Source organism: Mycteria americana, chromosome 8 (assembly GCF_035582795.1).
Source record: "Mycteria americana isolate JAX WOST 10 ecotype Jacksonville Zoo and Gardens chromosome 8, USCA_MyAme_1.0, whole genome shotgun sequence".
NCBI classification, from domain to species: domain Eukaryota; kingdom Metazoa; phylum Chordata; class Aves; order Ciconiiformes; family Ciconiidae; genus Mycteria; species Mycteria americana.
The window spans coordinates 9,412,940-9,433,531 of NC_134372.1; the positions used below are offsets into that span (position 1 = coordinate 9,412,940).

At 44.1% G+C, this 20,592-nt stretch overlaps 1 protein-coding gene across 1 annotated transcript in view; it reads left to right on the top strand.

The window, feature by feature from the left end:
• Positions 1–3,031: 3,031 nt before the first annotated feature.
• The window catches only part of SGCD (sarcoglycan delta), a 228,981-nt gene continuing 211,420 nt past the window's right edge, over positions 3,032–20,592 (top strand). Inside the window, exon 1 of the mRNA XM_075509535.1 lies at positions 3,032–3,217. The gene's annotated coding sequence lies outside the window, so the exon portion shown is untranslated. The remainder of the gene's footprint in view (positions 3,218–20,592) is intronic.

A 20,592-nucleotide genomic window follows, 5' to 3' on the forward strand; every position in this document is an offset into this window, starting at 1 on the left:
GTGCCAGCTCCTACAGCAGCTGCAGACTGAAATGAATGGGTTTTTTTATCAGGGATGCTGGTGTCTGTCTCACTCTGCAGCCATGGGACGATCCTGGGGCTCTGGGCTTGGGCAGAGGCTCCGGCAGACCACCACCAGCCTCGGCTTTTCCAGCCCTCTGGGTGACTGCTCACTAGAGCTGCCCAAAGTCAAGGAGGGCTGAGGAGCATCTCCGGAGCTGTGTGACGGGCTCTCCAGGTTCCTCGGCTGTGAGAAGGAAACCTGTTGCCTGCTAGGACACTGACCACCAAGTCAGCAGTGGCACACTAAATGTGAAGGGGTTTTTCTGCAAAATTGTGCAGGAACTGGACTGGCATACATCTCCCCCCCCCCCCCCCCCCCCCCCCCGCCCCCGGAAGGTTCTGAGCCAACACAAATTGTAGCTCATGAGGGTTTCCTTGCATTATTTTTTAGTAGCCTTTTACCTTACTGTATTGCTGACTAGGAATGGTCCCTGGTCTGCCTGCCTCCCTCTGTATTTGTGTGATGCACATCATCAGAGTGTGGAGGAAGCATGTTGCATTCAGGCTGGAGCATCTGCACCTTGCTGCTCGTGGGAATCCTGGCCACAGATTTCATTTCATTATGTTGCACCATGAGGGCAACGGATGTCCGCAACGAGTGCCTGTATCAGAGGGATGGGAACGGTGCACAGTCATTGCATTTTGTCATGATCACAGTTGTTTTCCCCTCCACGTCCGTGTCCACATCTCCCGTTCCCCCGTTCCTTCCTATCTGCCCACGTTACCACATGCTCGTAGTACTCCACGCTTGCAGTCTGGGTCAGGCAACTGCTCAGCAGCAACGTTTTCCAGCTCGTTGCTCTGTGCTCTCGTTCCCGTAATGGTAGTGGTTAGGAGTGAGGGAAGCTTTTTTTTTTTTTTTTTTTTTTTTTGTCTTCGCCAAGAGCTGGAAGTGCATGCTCCTGCCTCTACTGCAATTTACCCAGCAGTGCAGGAATTCAGATAGCACAGAAGCTCTGTGCGCATGCATAGCAGCATATTAAGGCAATGTGCCAACTTCTTACCAAAGAGATTTGCTTCAGATGAGCATTGGCAAGCTGTACTAAATAGGAGCTTTCAAAAACACATCTTTTCCAACCTGAGACCAGGCTCCTGCACTCAGCTTGCGATGATGATCTAGTCCTATTATTGTTACTTCTGCTTCTCAACTCAGCTGATGCTATAGTAATGCACAAAAATGTAGCACTGATTTTCTTCGTGACTATTTTGCATTACAATTTACGAGCAAAAATGAAAAAGTAATTGTAACTGTGGTCTCCAGAGATAGAAATCCCTTAAAAGCAGTAGAATTAGGTCTTGCTGCTACCTGCAGATCAAACTACTGCAGCATCAGCCATTTCTATACCCATAAGTCATTCAGCAGCCATTTCAGTTGGCAGTGTGATTTTTCATGGTTAGCCTAGAAGAGGACAGGAACTGTGAAGGTCCACTTTTGTCCTTCATGTCTGAGTTCAAAAGAGGCAGAAGGCCTGTAAATGTGTGCCAAGAAATGCAGGGCTAGGCTCTGCCGCCCTGGCTCCTGTTGTGGATATCTCACAAGCTGTTCCACTTGCAGAGCCTTTAGGTGTGGTATGTAACATAAACCACTTATACAAGGTCCAGTGAAGTAATTAGTGCTAAATAAAGTGAATAGATTTGATTATCCTGATCTGTGTGACCATGCTTGCTATGTGGACTTTTGGTAAAAATGAAAAAAAGAAAGCAGTATGATGCTAGCTTTCAGTACGGACAGTTTTACACGCTGATTACTGAAATCTTCCTTCTTGCAAGCCTGAAAGCTAATGGGTTTTCCAGATAGCTGTGACCTGTTCATGGGTTCAGGATTTTTTGCGAAGACGTAATGGGATTTTGTGGTATTTGGAGCTGCCACAGGCTTTCTCCTGTCTAGGAGACCTCTAAGAAATAAACATGTCTGCATGTCTTTTTTTTATTTCTTTGCTCTTTTTGCATTTCTAGGCGAAGTTAGAGTACGTTCACGGCTTCTGTGTTGAGTTAATGTTAGACGAAGTGTCTCTAAGCCTGGTTTAAGGGTGCAAACCACCTAGCGCGTGTGTATCTGACCTAGAGAGGTTGGATCCAGCTCTTTGCTCAGTCCTCACCTGCTTTGTGCTGCTCTGCCTGGTCTCGCTTTGCAGGCTGTGTTGTCTGCCTGTTGTGCTGCCTGTTGCAATGACAGCAACAAAGGTTTGAACTTCTCAGTGCTTCTCTAAGGTTTTTGGTTGCTGGCAGCGTTGCTGCCAGGCGGTTGTCTCCATCACTCTCTCCTCACCTGGTGTCTGCAGTGAGGCTCCCATGTCCGTGCTCGGTGCCAGGGCCTGACCTCTCGGACACACCGAGCACATCTAGCAGCGATAGTGAGCTAGAAAACGTGGCGATGCCGAGCCCCCACCCTTCCAGAAAGGCTCAGGCCATTTACCTGTCTCTGACAGTTGGTTTGGAGACTGAACTTCGGGAGCCCGTTGCTGCGTGTTGGGCTGACAGGCACCGCTTCCCATCAGCTGTCAGGTCCTAACGCGATTGCCTGTTTAGGAGCTTTGAATTCCTTGAATAAGAGCCATTTTAACGGTCCAAAGTATTAAGACTGAGGTGATGTCTCTGCTTTTAATATGAAAGTCCTGTTATTCTGCAGAAATGCCATAATGAATTAAAATATTCCCTATGGAGAAGTGTATTACTTACTTTCTTATTACAATATCAGACTGGAATAAAAAGCAGCCGGGCTGGCATTCATTTCCTGGTGTAGGGACACTATTAAAGTACTGTAAAGCAAGAGTAGCTTTGCACCACAATTTTTGAATTCAAAGATTGCCCTCCGAAGGTGCCACACATGATGGATTGTCACAGACTCTTTGTCCTGCCTTGGCATTTCATTCCTATCCGATGTTGTCTTATGTTCTGCTCTGAATCTGCCAAACAACTGACCCTAGAATTTAATGCCACACCTTCTTCTCTTTCCTTTTTCTGAACAGCATCTTTTGCAGCTGAGGCTCTGAAATACTGGAGGACACTGCATCTTCCTCAGGGACGCGGACAAGGGGGAGCTGGAGCCTCTGGGGAGCTCAGAAAGGAATTGCGGTTGGTGGTCACCTGAGGAACTTACCTTCACACCAATGTTGCTCTGAAACGAGTTGTGTCCAACATTCAGGTTTGGTAAGGTATGTCACTTTTCCCCTGCTCTTGTCTTTTTGCTCTCTTCTCAATATCTACATATGGGGAAAATAGAAAATTAGCAGCCTTCGTGTTTATTGCTGTATACGTGCCATGCTCATATTGCCTCCGTAAACAACCTTTGCTCTCCCTGAATTTGGAGAGCGTTCATCAAGAGTGAAGTGTTTTTAAAGTCTTGGGCTTGAGGGGGTGCGTGTTTATATCAAGTGCTTTATCGAACAAAATGCTCGCTGATGGTTGTGTTTTGCTGTTGGTGATGTATACTCGGTGATAGACATCCACATTTTGAAAGTCCCACTTGTTGTGTTTCACTAATGTCTGCAGTTCAGAGGGTCAGAGACGAAAAAAATAAATGATGCTGAAGTAGCTCATTTGTAACACAGCCCTGTGCTTTCCTTTGGGCTTTGTATATTCTCATTGTTTGCCAAGGGCAGAAATAATAGCAATTTCTTGCCTAATCATATGTGCCCCCTTTGTCGTGTGGCACTTAAAATTTTTGCACGTGTGGAAGTTCTCATATCCTCACAAACATTGCCTTGGTTATGCTGTAACCGTAGCAAGGCGATATGCAACGTATCTTTTAACAAGAAATTGAGGGCCAGGACTTGAGGAATGTATTGTGGACAAAGCTATAGAAGCATTTAGAGTAATATAGCCTCTGATAACACAACTGCTTTTGTCTAGGCCAAGTTATCCAAGTTATTTCTGTGGAGGCAAAGTTTACTGATAAAAACCCCAAAATTTAAAGTATTGGTTTCCAGACCTCAGTTAGAATGGTATCAGATGATGCTATATCCTTTTTCATTTAACACATGGGTATTGACTTCTCTTTCGTGACTGAACCAGCAGTATAGTCTAATTGAGAAAAGTACAGCAGCAATGTAACACCCGTACTTGGTGTTAGTGGAAGGAGAAAAAAAAAAAAAAAAAAAAGAAATAAAAAGTCAAGACTTTCTTAAAAGTGTCTAAGAAAACAGGAGGCATCCAGGTGAGTGTGCATTCATTCTTCTGCTTTTGATATGGTTGCACCAGTAGTGTTACCTCTGGAAACTGCAGGCTCAAACTCTCATGCTTCAGCAGAGCTCTGCTGGTCTGGAGACTGCCTGTCTTGAGTGATTGCAGAAAAGGTTGGTGGGAATAGCTTAAATTAGGTGCTTAACTTTTACACGTTGAGGATCAAGAAAGGTCTGTTCCAACCACAGCATATGCTGTTAATTTGTACAGACGTTTCAAGAACACAACGCTGATGTCAGGGAGGAGAGGTTCCCGTCGTTAAAACCGCTGCAGTGCTTGCTCCGTTTGTCTGTCTGCTCCGGTGGCACCTGGTTTCTAGAAGAGGAGGTTGTTAAACATTGCTCATGCTTTTGTTATCATCTTCACTTTTGTTTATTTCCAAGCTGCTGCTCTTGTGATTATAATACCTACAAGGGGAAAACCGTAGGAGAGGTGTTTCATAATCAAGAGGGCTTCTTGACTCTTGCGGAGACATATTTTGCGCTATTATAATGTAGAAGTCACAGCAATTTGTTTATTCCCTGTTTCTGTGAGATTTGTAGGTGAAAGCGTGTAAATCTTCCTTGCAATGAATGTGTGTGTTTTGCTGGGTACGCAGGGTGCCCCAGGGTGTGTGAGGATCCGCGCCAGAGCGGTTGGTAGCTGGTCTGACCGTCATGCTGGCCCTGCCTTGGGCAGGATGGTGGTGAGACGAGCTCCCCGGGTCCTTCCCACCCGAGTCAGTCCAACTCTCAGTCTAAGTTCACGTTCCAGGCTGCAGCATGAGTAGTACTCCAGTGCAGAGGTTGTGCAGGACTTTGCAGAACCGCACAGTTTCTGAGGACAAAGAGCATTTTCCATACAACTGACTTATGCAAAACTATTATTTAGGCATTAAACTCTAGGTTGGACTTTGGTTATACTTTTGCATTTTACTTTGGGACTCTCAGATCTAAAAACTTGGTTCTTATTTAAGGAAAGCTCACATTTATGGCAACTTGATCTTTAAGAGCGTTGCAGATTAAGAAGATTGTGCTAAAGTTTAAAGCGTTGGCAACTCTGCTGCTGTTCATTGGAGTAGCTGAGACCCTTTTTTTATCCTTTCTCTTTATCTTGGGGGCTCATGCAAACTTACCAGAATAATTGATTACCATCACCTTTATCTGTTCCCATGGTAAGACAGAAGTGGTACTTATCCCCATTTTACAGATGGTGAATACGGAACAGAGTCACTTCTAGGTCACTTTTAAGCAGTAAACATGTCTCTGATTTGCATGCAGTCACAAGTGCAAAAGGTGCATCTGATACCCACAGCTGGAGGCACGAACATAGCCTTGGCTGAGCAGCTGAGTCTATGGGGCAAAGCATGAGATTTGGATGTGGGTCTGTTTGAGGTCACGGCTCTGATCTCAGCCAGTTTCTTCCATGTGTCCTGCTCTCCCAAGTAGAGGGGGTTTTAACTAAGTGATTACAGTAACACCAAATGACATCAGGACCCATGTTTGCTCCGTATCTCTGCTGGAAATGGCAAAATATATCCAAATAATGTTGGCTGAACTCATTCATCTTTGCAGCAGAATGTTGTTTGCTCGTGTGAGACAAGCAGATTCCCTTTTAGTATTTACGCAATTGTGGTGATGGCAATCTTACTACGTAAGGAATTATTTTAAATGCATCTGTACGTAACATGCAGAGTAATATTTTTTTCCTTAAATTGCTCATTTTTTAGATTAGTAGAATCCGGTTAGTAAAATGCTCTATTCTGCTGAAAAAGCACATTTAATAAATATGTAAGAGAAAAATTTTAAGTAGCCATTAAACATAGTTAATAAATTTTATCTTGCAAGTAGAACTGGAAAAAATCCTGTTCATTTAATGTGTTTTACGGATCTCGTCGCAATTAATTGTCTTCATTACATGGATATAAATCCAGAATGTAATTCACCTTTTTCAGATGAATTGATTTGGAACTTTTCCCTTTTCTTTGTTTAGGCTGTAATATTATTTCTCTTTTTTAAAAGCTGAATCTCAACATCACATTTTTTACCATTCCCAAATGTTCTGTAAATCAGTTCAGGTTAATAAAATCTCTTGGCGTTACGGGACAGTGCCAGAGGTAGTGCTGCAGCTGTGATGGTCTGATAGAGGTGAAGGAGAGAGCTTGCATATTCAAGTCCTTCTTGACCTATAGCAGAGCAGTGGGCAGGTGTCCTTTTCTTACTCCCTGTGTTATGTGGGCTGATAAAAAGTTGTTATTTCTCCAAATCTGTCTTGCTTCTTATGTGATTTCATTTATGAAATCAGAAACAAACAGTGATTTTACGTGCCTCTAGGTTTGGATGTCAAAATAAGACCTTAATGCAACTTGCCAATGGCTTGATGAGGGGTACAGGTCTACTGGCTGTGGGTGAAAATGTGTCAGTAAGATTGTCCGCCTACATTATTGAAGGACAAGTTCAGTTGGAGCATCACGGGATGTCTGCTTGAATTCCCAAAGTTACATTCAAAGCTTTATTTTGAATAAAGTCTCTTATTCTTCTTGACTGAATTTTGCACACCAAATAGGAAAACAGGACAGCGTGTAGGATCGCTTTTTACATATGTTTTTTTATCAGTGAGCATGCTGAGCTTGTTTGTATGACTAATATTTATGAAAATATTTCCTAGTGTTTCTCTGAACTATTTTGCTAGGGCGAGGAAATGAAATGGCTATTATGTTTGCATGTTTTGTTGCAAGATCCGCAGACTGGCTGTTAACGTATCAATTCCCTTGATGACACCACTTCTGCAGCCCTATTCACTCAGCTTCTCCTGACAGGGCTTTTATTGAATCCATCAACCTGACACATATCAAAGCACAATTTCTGATAACAAATATCTGGGTGTAAAATGAATTAAAACGCAGATATCAGCAGCAGAACTGAGTTGAATTTCTGAAAGAAAATAAGAAACTCCAAAACTAACATGAGATTCTTAAGATACCAGTCACAGAATAGTAATATAATAGTCCTTTACCTGTACTCTTGAAGTACTGAGAAGTCAATGGGTCTGCCCAAAGTCATACAAATGGGCTTGTTCCTGGGCTGTCAGCCTGTGGCTCTGCCTTCTGGACTCTGGATTTTGTAGTGCTGCTTCAGAGAGCATGATGTAGCAGTGGTTTATTTTCTCCTGGAGACCTTTCTCCTGTGAGGACCAATGAACTCCTTGTAATTACTTTGCACTCTGGTCTTTGAGAAATTTGGAGACTGAGTGGTGGAAAATGCTAACCAGGATCTGCATGGAGTAAAGCTTCTTTCTCTTGGAAGATGAAGCAGTTTGGAGCCCCTTGTCTTCTGCAGAGCTGCTGCGTAGCAGCTCATGGGCCATGTCTTGGGCAGAGTCCAGCTGGGGTGGAAAAGGGCATGTGTTTCTTTGGGCTGCAGATGTTTTGAAATTACCTGGCTCAAAACTTTCTTCTGAGAACACGTTTCCGTATCTGCTTGCAGCCTTCTCCCATCTGTCTTGCTCTCCCCATCCTGCTTTTCCACCCCCTTCATTTTTGCGTCTCTTAGATGCTAGCAGCTTCAGGCAGGGCCGCCTTTGCACTAGTACTGCTCTCACTGCGCCCAGGCTCGCATACCTGTTATTTTTGGCTAGCACACACTATAAAGTATTAGCTAATAATAATCACGCCTTTTGCTCTGTGGCATGTCTGCTCTTTGGATAAGTATCCACTGGCAGTTTGCAGCCTAGCAGAGAGGAAGAGGAGGGCAGCCAACAGTTGGTGTGGAAAATTAATTATGAACTACCATCCTCCTGCCACGTGGTTGAGGCACTTCTGCTTTCCAAGCTTTACATCCAACCTCACAGAAAAAAAGGAGGAGAATACCGCATTTCCTTCCTCGAATAGTGGGACTGTTGCCAGAACAAAGCTTGGCGGAGAATGTCACGTGTGAGACTGATCATTCAGGATGCTCTAGAGCCTTTACTGCTCTGCCTGCAGCTCTGACACCACCCAGATAGTCATTTTTACCTTTCATTGGACAAATGTTAGCTTAATTGCGCATCCGAGTTGATAAAGGCCTGTGTGTGTGATGGGAAGTCACCCATGTCCCATATACAGTCAGGGTGCAACATTTTGTGTTTCTTTATAGTGGTGACTTGGTAACGTTCAGGTTCAGATAAGCTGCAGCTTGTTATATTTTCATCCTTCAGGATGACACATTTATTTCATAATGATCCACAAAAACTGGCCTGTGATGTAGAGAGGGGAGAGTTTGACAGGCACCGTGTAGCCCTGGGAATGTAATTACCTAAAGGAGCAGTTCTGTTCCTGAACAACCTCTGTCTTAAGGATCACAGAAATAATTGCTGGAAGCCCTGCACTGTGTGGACTTCAGGAGCCGTTCTGGTCTCATAATTGCATGCTGGGTCCCGCTAGCTCAAGTTGAGCACTGCAGAACCAGCACAGCACAATTTAAGTGCCAAAGATGCTCTTCCTTAGATAGTTCTGTAGGATGCGTGAAAGAGCCTGAAAGAGTTAGGATTTTGGAAAGCCCAGACAACTTTTATAAGTGACTATTTGGGGCTTAGCTAAAGAAATGAGCGTTTGTTGTAACTTTTCTCGATGAAGCCTTTGCTTAGTGTAAAGGATATTGAAGTGTGCAATGGAAACAGCCTTGCAAAGCCACAGTAGTAACGGGTGTGAAGTGGTACGGAGATACTTTGCTGTATTAAGTGTCCCTTTAGACCAAAAAAATCCTTTAGGCTGTTCAAGTTTTCAGTTAAGGTACCAGAATTCTCCACTTGGCACATGTTTATCATGAAAAATGCTCACAGCTCCTGACTACTTTGATGGTTAACTGAGGGGTGATGCTCTTAAATACCTAGGGTTTTGTAAAGGGCCAAATTGCTGCCTGGTGGAAGTCACTGACTCAAATCATGATGGTGTGGATTCCTGTTTCCTCTTCCTGAGCTCTACCTCCTGATCAACACAAACCTCTTTCTGGTGCTGTCATGCTGAGGTTTTTCAGTCAAGAGCCTGTATTTGGAAGCACAAACCTGTTGTACAAGATCTTTAGATGTGCTGCAAATAATTATGAACATGTTTAATGGAGGGAAGCTGAAACATACTGAAAACATTTGGAAATAAGAGAGGATGTGTGCAGCCAAGCGTTAGCTCTGAATGGAGAGTTCTTGTTGGCATCGTTTAATGGGAACTTTCCAGCTTGTAGTTTCTGGAGTGAATATGTAGAAGACAGCAAAAACTGGAAAGGCAGGGTAGCTGGAGGTGAATGGGAGGAGAAATGGCTGCATTTCACCTCTGGGAGAAAAGAGACAATGAAGTGAGCAGCATTTCTGTTGGTGGGCTAATGGCCTCAGCAGTTTCTGCCTCCCAGTTACTGGGAAGGGGCCAGCAGAGACCTTCCTGGCACTGGCACTCTCTAAGCAAGGTAGCGTCTTATTCCTTCACCGCAGCAAATGCTGGCTGTTGTTTTCTCCTGACTAGTCAGTTGATAACAGGGAGATTTTTTTAATACTCCCCCCCCCAGGTGGGGTAAGTAGCTCCATTTATATCTCACCAGACAAGCTTGGTGGCTTTTGACATTAGTGGCCATTTGCCTTTTCCCCACCTTGGGAACTGGCCCCCGTTCTTTTTGGACACTCCTCTCTTCTTTTCTTCCCAATGCCGTTGCGCTTTCCAGTCTTAACGTTGTATGAGAAGGAACTGTTTAGTTTTGGATCAGATGTCGCATAAAGACTTGGGATGGGGGACCAACAAGTTGATGCGCACTCAAGCTGTGTTGTGATGATGCCATAACCTGCGCAGATGGAGAAGCTGAGAACCAAAGCATTTGGAGTAAAGACTGTAAAAGGCAACGTGAGGCTTAGGAGCATGCCATTAGCCTGGCAGACCTCATGCCTCTGTCAGGTACTGGAGGCTCTCAGCTTCTCTCCTTCTGCCCAGCAATATTCTGGAAGGTCTGCACCAGCATGCTGGGATAGAGGAAGTATAAATAAAATAAAGGGAATTCAGGAAGTTTTTAATAGATCCCTTTGTGTTTTATTTATGAAATTGAGTGGGAGAAGTGGTGCCAACAGCCACTGCAGCCCAGGGGACCTTCCCAAACGTTACTGAGTTTGTGGCTGAAGTAGGGAGATTGTAAGTCCTTCTCTGCAGAGTTGTGCTGTCCCACGATGCCACCAAAACACAGAGGACCACCATGTTGTGCCTGTGCTTGCATCCCATTCTTTGATGGCTTCTCTCTTGGGATTTTGACTGCCTCTTGTTCTCTGTACCAAGGTGGCCCACTGCCCTGTAACTGATGACCACCACTGCAGAGGAAGGCCACTGGGCTGCTCTCCAGCTGGGCAAGTCCCAGTGGCCATGGTGGCACCTACCCTGAATTAACTGGTGGGACAGCCCAAGCGGTGGATGCTCAGTTGCATAGTCTGGTATGCTAGAAACTGGTGCCACCATTTGGAATGAGTCCCAGTATGAAAGACTGGCAGCAGGAGCAGGCTGGGCACACTGAATAGCAGTCGCTGTGCCTTGGGCAAGCACCGTGCCTTTGCTGGGCTGGAGAGCAAGCGTGCTGTGCACTGGGCTGGCCTTTCTTGAGAAGGGGGACCAATTTTGTGTGTATTGCTGGGAATAAGGAAGCCCCTTAGCCCCCTCCAAATTGGGATTTGTGTTCGTGTGTGACCCCACATGGTCATACTGTACCACCATCCCTTCTTCCGTGAAGGTCGTGTGCTCCTGTTGGCTGTTCTGGAGCTTTTTGGGGAGGGTGGCCAGGGAGGTAGGAGGACATTTAGCCATACATGCACTGCAGTTTGCTCAGACTAATGTGCCTCTCCTCTTTTTAGGTCCACTGAAAGTTTCCCCTGCAATGCTCTTAAAGGAAGCGTGGTGAAACAACAACAAACCCAGTCTTTCTCATTAGGAAGGCTTGTAGGCACCTCTCCTTGGCTCAGGAGCAAGGGAAGGGGGGGTGGGCAGCCCTGCACACTGCTCGCTTTCTGTCTGGGAGGAATTTCTAGTCGTTAATGATTAATTCAAACGTTTCTTGTCATGAGTACAGTGTGCACAGAGTGATAAATCTGTGGTGGGTTAGAGGTTGAGGTTGCTCAGTGCTGACAATTAGTTTGAGCCACAGGCTTTGCTTTCATTGGCATTTTCACAGCATTAACCCAGACCTTGTCAATTAAAATCCAGACACATTTTGATGAGGGACATCTTCTTCTAATGATAATTGTAATAATATCACTTTTATTCATTTAAAACCTGTCAGACAGGCCATGTTTCCTGGAAAATAACTGCCCAAGTTTCCCATTGCCTAAATAACTAGGAAGTCTCTTTCAGTTTTTTGAGCTGACATTTCATCAAAAATAACTAAAAGCAAATGAGGCCATAGCTGTTCATCTTTGAACACTTACCAACTTCAATCAAAGTAATTTGACTTTATCTGCTAAAATAAGCAGGTTTATTAGCCTTCACTTTGGAGGCTAATAAACATTTGATAATTGCCTAAAGTCGATGATGGGGATTGATACTATTTCTTATTGGCTTTTTTAACCATTTGACAGCGTAGCTCCAGAGCACGTCCTAGGCAGTGATCCATTTATGCAGCTCACCTGTTCATTAGATGGAGGAGGAAGCCTGGGTGTAAGGGTTGATTAAGGAACTTGTCCGAGTTGCACAAGAAGTCTGCAGTAGAATAAAACCCAGAAATCCTGTCTCTGTTCTAGTACGTTAACTGCAGTGGTTTTTTATGCGTTTATGTGTCTGTAAATATTATATTTAGAATCTCTGTCAGGCCATAAAAATGAGTATTTAATAGTTGGAATGGGAGTGATATATCAGATATCAATTGAAAATCCATTGTGGTTTTATTTTAGCATGGCATGAAAAATAACAAAGTGAAAATAATGTTTAGTTTTGCATGGAAAAATACTTTTCATTTTTCTGAGAGGTGGTTCATAAGTGAAATCCTGTACGAAAAGCTAGGGTAGGGAAGCAAAAAGCTGTATCAAGTAAGACTGTATCTGGATCTTGCAATGTGTTCTGTCTGTGCTTGTCCATACGGGTGGGAAGTGCTGCACTTCTTTTTATGTAGGCATTCCGTTGTTTCTCTGCTAAGAAGTGGATCGCTGGCCTTTAGCCAGATCACATATATTTATTTCCTTTATTTGTCATCTCATTCCTTTAAAATCTATGTTCTTCAAATAGTCAGCACTTGTGTATTTAAAAACCTCATCAGTATTATAAATGGGCTTCTTCTCTGGTCCTCTGAAAGGTGTAGAAGAAGGAACTCTGATTAATTAAAAGCACCTCTAGGTGATGCCATAATATAAATAACCTGCCTTATTTCTACAGCATAATATAAATAACCTGCCTTATTTCTATAGCAACTGGAATAATGCCACCAGTTGTTAGTAGTTCAAAATTCAGGGCATAGCATGGACTCTGAGTAGGAAATCCAGGCACAAAATATTGCATTGGAAAAAGGTTGAGGAGTAATAACTGAGAAGTAAATGGACTTGTGCTGCTGTGACTGTATTCTGGAAGTTAATAGTTGTGCTTTTAGTAAATACAAATACTAATCCACCTCTGCTCTGGTAGGGCTCTTTTTTTCCCTTTCCAGTATGAACTGGCAAGCCTGTAATCTGCATTCTGGTGCGTATAGAGATGGCGTGACAACAGCATAGCTTGAAGGCTGTAAATATTATCACATGTTTTTCCAGTGAGCCTTTAGTGACTGAGCTGTGTGTTTATGTCTCTCATTATTCTCTCTTTTTCAAGAGTGCATTTATAAGCATTAGAGGTGATCGATAAAACCTGACCTACCTTTGCAAGTTAAATAGGCCTGATTTGAAACTACCAGGTTTAAAGAGATTCAGATTTGCTAACAGTGATTTAAGAGCAAGCGAGGTCCATTTACATGCTATTTTTTTTCCACTTTTGAGGTTTGAATTGCATTGGAAAAACTGTCACGTTGCACGTTCGAGCATGGAAGTTGCAGCTAATGCTTTACTGAGCATGCATTTACGTAGCAGCTGCCTTCTTACCTTGCAATTCACTATATCTTACTGAAAAAGTAATATAATTAATAGATATGGAACACACCTGACTGTGCAGAGTGAAGTCTCCATGAACTTTCACTCTAAGCAGTATTTTCCATCAGTCACTTTTGGTCTTTGGGAGATGCCCGAGGGGGGGGGGAGAATGTACAGTTTAAAAAAAGACACAAAATAATCATAAAAAATCCAAAGACTTTGAGAAGAACTGAATCCTAGCTATAAAGATGTATGTTCATGATGTTCCTGGCACAAAGATATAAAATGCTCAATGACAGATTTTTTTGTTGTTGTTGTTATAAGGGTGGAGTTATTTTGAAGATTTATTCTATAGAGACCTCACTGAAAATATTAGTATGTTAAACAGCGTTCAGTATAGGCTTTTGAAAGGGAGACATCTCTTCACAGCACCCAACTGTTCAGCTGGTTGGGTCCCTGCTGCCACCGAGGGCAGCTTTGGAGGGCAGCTCAGTTCTCCGGTCTGTCCCACCCGGCTGTACGCACTGCACTGGGGTGCTGCAAAGGCAACCCTTTACCATTTACTGCTAATTTTCTAGTAGCTAAATTTGTTGTTTAACCCTTTGATGGCAGTGCGGAAGTGGAGGCTGGAAGGGCAGCGTTCCCCTGGAAATAAAACCTTCCAACAAGAATGTTGTATCCTGCAGATGTCATCTCTGTTACGGAAAACTGTTTTAGGATGTTTTAAATATTTTTATGGGGCTTCTTTGTCCTAGCCATCCAGCTATCTGTTGGACTATTTTTTATTACTGTTGTACGTAATGCGGTGCTTCCGGACGTTGCAGCTGAGGTTGGACATAATACAGGCATTTATTGCGAGTGTGTCTCAGTTTCACAAGATAATTTTGTGCCAGCCACTCCTCCTCTCCTCTGCATGGTTCAGATTTAGAGCAAGAGGTGTGTGGACTAAGTAAAAGCCATCAGAAGGCACTATTGCTCAAATATTGATGGATGCCTCTATTGCTTTACATGGGTTTTGTGTGTGTTCATTTCGACTTTAGACTTGTGTGCATGCATGCTCATAGTCTGTCGGAGTAGTTATTAACAAACGTTAATCTCAATGAGCCATTTTGTTCATAAATGGTTTTATCTGTCTCTCTGACCGGTTTGAGCCCTACTATGCTCGGTGCTGGAGAGCGAGGTCGTACGTGACAATCCTTGGCCCGAAGAGTTTTTGTGTTAAAAACCAAAGTATATTGAGTGAACGAGACACATTTGCCAGCAAGCATGGAGGCAACAGATGGAGCACAGCGGCGAAGATGAAGGATGTGCAGAGCTCCGTGTGTTGTGGGGCATCGATGATCAAAACTCCTCTTTGTTGTGGTGCCTGTACGAGGCTCACGGCAATCAGGGATTTGGTTTGCTGAGACTAACTCCTGCCTTGTTAACTACTACTTCTTGATTATTTCTGTCTATATCCATCTGCTGCCTTTTTTCTGTTAGAGCTGCAAATTCCTTAGGGTTCAGACAGCTTTTTATTTTTGTGTTTGTGCAGTACCGAATTCAGTGGAGTCCTGGCCCAGGGTTAACGCTAGTAGCTGTTAGCAGTGGCATTTACACATGAAAATAAGACACTGGGAAAACAATTATTTTCACGTTCTGATTATCTTTATTTGCATTCCACCATCCACTGTATCTTTGAAACTGAAAAATTATTTAAATAAATGATACCTGATTAAAATGATTATTATAATGTTCTGTACCACAAATAGTTCCATGCAGGAAATGCAGTTTTTTTAATGTGGTTGTTTATATATACATCTGTATTTGTCTGGCAAATAGATTTTATCCTACAGCCTGCTGGCTGTCACTTTCCTAGGTGCTTATTCATATTTAATATAGCTCTCCTATGTATTTGCATACATAAATACCCACTTGTTTTTAACACCTGTTGGCATCCTTTAATTATATATTGACCCTGAGGCTGTTGGCTTTGAGGTCTGTGCAGCGGCAGATAGCTGTGTGTTATGTATTGTTCTTCTTTCCCAAGACCTGAGCCCGCTCCGCGCTGACCTGCCAGCTGAAGTTTACCCTTCTGGCACAACGCCACAGCTAAGTGCCTTTCAGCGAGTTCTCGGCTATAATCCTGAGCTGATTTCTGGGATGCAATTCACTGCTACGGTTATCATATCAAAAGGGGAGTGATTTATATTTCCTGCACGTCTCCGTGTTGCCAGCCTCGGAGGACGCTGCAGAGAGAAAGTTAACGCAATTTGATAAAATAATGGAAATGAGCCTATTTACAGTCTTGCATCTTAAGCTGTGAAGGAATTTGATGCAGACGCAAAGTTGGCACTAAGTACAAATTTAGGCTGTGCACAGAGATTAATTTTGGGGCTTTTTTTGGCTCCTGGGAAAAAATAGGAAGATTGTCCTTAAAGGCTGAATGTGTGGAGAGCTGCATGTTTGCCTTTGTGCGCCTTTCCTCTTTCTCTTGATTTCTTATTGTGGTGCCCCTTAAAGTCTCTCTCTTCTCTAGATACTCATCCAGAGTAGTGTCCGCATAACACATTATCTTTGTTTTTATCTGACCCCCTCAGCCCTCTGCACTTCCCTCTCTGAAAAGGCATTGAGCAGTCACGCCAACGTCATTTGTACAAAGTGAAACACTTTACATTGAGATATTTTAAGCACGTCCATACTGGAAATGCCACAGGAATGGCAGGGCTGCAGCGTTTGATGCTGATTCGCATTCAGCTGCCCGTATTTGTATGCAGAAGCAGACTCGGTGGCGGCCTCGCATTCATTTCCTGTGTATCAATTACTTATCAGTGACACACAAGCCCAATTAAGGAACTGGAGAGAGGTGGTCGTGCTGAGAGCATGGCTGTGCCTCCCCTGTCCGAAGGGCCAAAGTGCTGGGACGCGAGTTGACAGGTCCCTTTTCAGAGTTCGCATGGGTGAGACTGCACACGGTTGAGTTTGGAGAAGTAGAGGATTTATCCTGTGTAGGGGACCGAACTGGTGACGTTACTCGTCTCTGAGCCAGATTCCTGCAGTCTGGTCTAACTTTGGCTTTTTATCTTATTTTTTATGAGCACCTTTCTTGGACGTATTCACCGTGCTGCAATGAGGGGCTGTGTGAAAGGGGCACTCAATGAAAACATAGTGGGCAAAGCGCGCTCAAATTTATTGCACCTTGTCTTTCTCATTTGAGGTTTTGATGCGTACTTGCAGCTGCAAATGTAAAAATATGTACCAATATTGTAAGCCTTCCAGGACTGGCAACAGCTCCTCTGCAGGGTTCGTAGTCCCAGGTCAGGGTTCTTTTAGGCATTAGTGAAGGGAGATCACCGCAATTCACCTCTAGGCTGTTCTGGACAGGGTATTCTTTCCCTCCCGTTCCACTTTGCTTTTCTTCCCTGCATCTCAGCAAAGAAGTATCTTTGTTCATGTCTACACTTTACCCAGCTTTAAAAGATTTGAAGCTTTGCTTAGTTCTCCCTTAACTTTAGCAAATCCTTTAAAAGCAAGCAGACCATAGATGTTGGCCGCACCAGGAAAATACCACTGTGCCACCTTGATTAGTTTGTGTGCCTGGCCTCCTCTTCCTCCTAACTTTGACTACTGCTTCTTGTCATCTTGTATTTCATCTTTTTCTTTTCTGTTTTTTCCCCCTTTTCCTTTACTGTCTATGAAGATTTGCACTGCCTGATACTATCACCTCACCATGCTGTTTGACTCTTAATGCAAGTGCCCCGGGAAGAGATTACACTCACCCTTCAAACTGATACGTCTCTTTTAATGTAGGATGTCCAAAGGGAAGACTATTTCTGATTCTGGATCCTGGAAATTAGAACCAACATGTGGACATATTGCTTTATCCAGAATGTAAACTTCAGTGGAAATAAAACCACAGTGTGGGTACTTGGCTAGCGTACAGCTAATCAGGGCACATTTCTGCATACCTCATCCCTGATAAAAAGGGATGCTCTGCATCTTTCTGTCCCCCTCACTTTTTTTTTTCCCTATTCTATTTTTTTAAGAACTGATTTCCTTAGGGAGTTGTTAATGTTCAGGGCTTTTTTCCCTGACGTTTTGGACAATGATGTGACAACACAAGTGCATCTATTACTCTTCCGCTGGAAGCTGACTAAAGCAAAGGACTTGATGGATAATGGCCACATTTTCCAGCAGCGCCTGATGTACACGTGAGAAGAATGACTGAGTGACCTGCATATAAAACTAAACTATATCAGGCACGAAGTCAGAGCACAGAACGAGGTAGCCTTTCGTCATGAATTCCCTATTTTGCTCCCCTTCTCTCTGGTGCTGGGAATTTGGTGCTTTCCGTGTTGCGGCAGTGCAGGTTGTGGTGTGGGAATCTATAATCTCCTTCCTGGGAAGGGAAGGCAAAAGGCAGCAGGCTTGTATGGCATGGGGAGCTTTGAGAAAAAGGAGTTGTACAAGCGAAAACAGGGCATCACTTCACCTTTGGCTGCTAAAGCAAGCTGGTTCTCCTTTGCCTTGAGTAGTCAATTTACACCTGTGCAAGCTGAATGTAGAATAGCACTGGCTGGAGCTTGCATTTGGTGCTGCTGTGGGTGCCTACAGCCTTCAGGGAGAAGGGGAGAGAGCTGGAAGCTATTGGGGCTGGCCGGGGCTCTGGGCCTGGGAGTCAGATGGCCGTTTCAGCACCATGTTCCTCCAGGGCTCCTTGCCCTGGCAGGTGAGACATGCTGGCGGGATGCCGTGCGTTTGGTGCTTTGCTGGGTGCTGTACCTGGGTGAAGCACCTGCTGGGTGCTTCACCTGTGCTGAAGCTGATACTGCTCTACTTTATATTCCACGGCGTAGACATGCTAAAGTTGATTTTGAACTCGTGTGGCTGGGAGGGCGTGGGGAGGAAGGGGGGTTACAGTGGGGAAGGGATGGGGTGCTCTCCCCTCCCTGTCCCCCAGCACATCGCTTAGGCACGATCCCCCTGACCGCTAAATCGCATCTCCTTCCATTTTCTCTCTCAGCAAGACCACTGTGAGAAATGATTAAGGATTCAAATAGCTTTCATGGAACTGGAGAAGGAAAAGCGTTAAGAGTGCTTTTACCAAAAGCATAAGAAAGAGGGTAAGACCAGCTGCATTTTGTACCCCGAGCACCAGGGCGCAGGGAGAGGATGGATGGCAGTTCTGCCCTCAGCCCTATCATTCTCATGAGCAGCACATCGGGAGTCTGTGGCAGGGTGGGAATCCCCAAACTTTTGCTTTGCTGAACTGCTCTGGAATATAATGAAAATACATATTTTTAAATTACTGATTATTAGATGGGCTTTTAGGCTTAGGGAGTAACTGACAGGTGAGATTTCTGTGACGCAGTGAAGTCCATTTCATTCTTGATGTTGTAGCAGCCCAAGCTGCTGTCTTTTGCATCAGGAGAAGAAGGTGCGCCAAGCGGACCTTGAATGTTCAGTTTCCACAGAGGACACACTCACAAATGTTTGTGCACAAATAGGAAATGACGGTGTGCCAACGGAAGAAAATAACAGAATGGAAAAACAGAGCCCAGGTTGAGCACCCCTTTCTGGAACAAATTTTCTGTGAATAATTTAGCTGGCTTCTCCGTGCTTCAGATTGTCCATCTTTCCGCAGGTGCTCCCTCACCCTTACCTGGGATTTTGGGAAGATGAGTAATTTGCCAGATGTGAGGTAGTCAGGGGCCACACCAGAGACACCAAAGAACATCCCTACATCAGGCACGGGCGTACCAGAGAAATCAAAGTGCCCTCTGTTGCACTGCCTGCTGTCGTACTTGTTCTTCAGTTTGTATAAGGCAGCAATGCCTGCAAAACTTTCTTCCCTCTACCTAATGTAGATTATAACTGTAATAATGTTTACTTCAAGTGAAATAGGGTGCTGTAGCTGTGATTGACATCTGCAAATCTGCAAGTAATTCCTTGCATGGTTTCAACCAAAAAAAAAAAAAGGTCAGTCATGAAAATATTCTGCAAAGAAATGATGATATCCCATGTGCCTTATTATAGAACATTTTGCCAAGAAGCTTGTGGCTGTAACAAGGAGGTTGATATACTTCCCCACTGTCACAGCATTAAAACCTAATTGCCCCCAAGTTTCTTGATTATCTCCAACACAGCTGTCACCTTGCCCCTTTGAAAAAAATGAACTGACATCACATGCACAAACTTCAAAAGACCTTTTTCTGGAAACAGGCAAAATTATTATCAAGCAGTCTCTGGTGTGTTTACCGAACTTGTTGGAATATCGCGCTGAATTGGGCCCCTGTTGCTTCTATATCACAAGATAAGCGATTATTCAGGTTTCCCGTCACACTTGTGCATTACCACGCTATGGCTCCTGCCAATATTTTGTACTTGCTGCCTACATATGTAATATTTAATAGTTGCGGCTGGCATAGGGGTTGTGCGTTCCCAGGATGTGTTCCTCTCTCTCGCTGCAGGAAAGGTGTCCTCAGAGCCCTCGCTGCCTCCTGTTGTGTCCCCTGTAAAATGGGAGCGGTAATGCTGTCCTTTTCGTATTGCATGTGCTGAGTGCTTCATCCTGGAACAATGTGTTGCCGCTGTTCAAAATGGGTCCATTTTCCAAGAAAAAGAAAAAAGTAATGTAAGAATAGTGAAAATAGCTCATTTTCTGAGCTTCTAACAAGTATGAACTCTCTTCCCAAATAAATGAATATAGTTTTCCTAATTGGAGATATTTCCAGCCTATCTTGTTCCTTAGAATAGCCCCTGATTGATAAGGAGGATTTTCAAAACAGTAATCACCTGGCTCCCTGTGGCTTTTGGTAGGAGTTTAGCAGCTGATTTCCCTTTGTGACTTTACTATTAATCTCCCACGGACCTAATCTCCCAAGCAGATACATGTGCTACACATGCAGACCCCCCTGGTTCCAACGTGGTGGCCTTGTGAGCTCCTGTGTAGCCCTAGCCATGGCACCAACACTGTTTTATGACTCGATGAACCATGCTGGGCTGAGCAGGAATGCTATGTTGGAGGCGTTTTTAGTGGCTCAGGGAGGGAAGTGGCTCTATTTTAGGTTCCAGCTGTCATTCTGTGCTCCTGGGAGGGTTAAAAAGAGGTTTTACAATGTTCAAAATGGATGCGAAAGAGAAAGAACACTTTGGAACTTTGGAAAAGCTTCAAAAAGCCATGTATTTGGTCAAATGCTTTCCGGACTATCGTGCTCCTTAGCATGTAGGAGGCGTGGTGGTCAGGAGTGAGTTCAGGGCAGGGTTGGGGTTAGTGTCGTTGCAGGACTTTGGCCTCATAGTCTGGTCCAGGGCTGGTGGAGATGAGGGGATGGACAGAGAGACCAAGGAT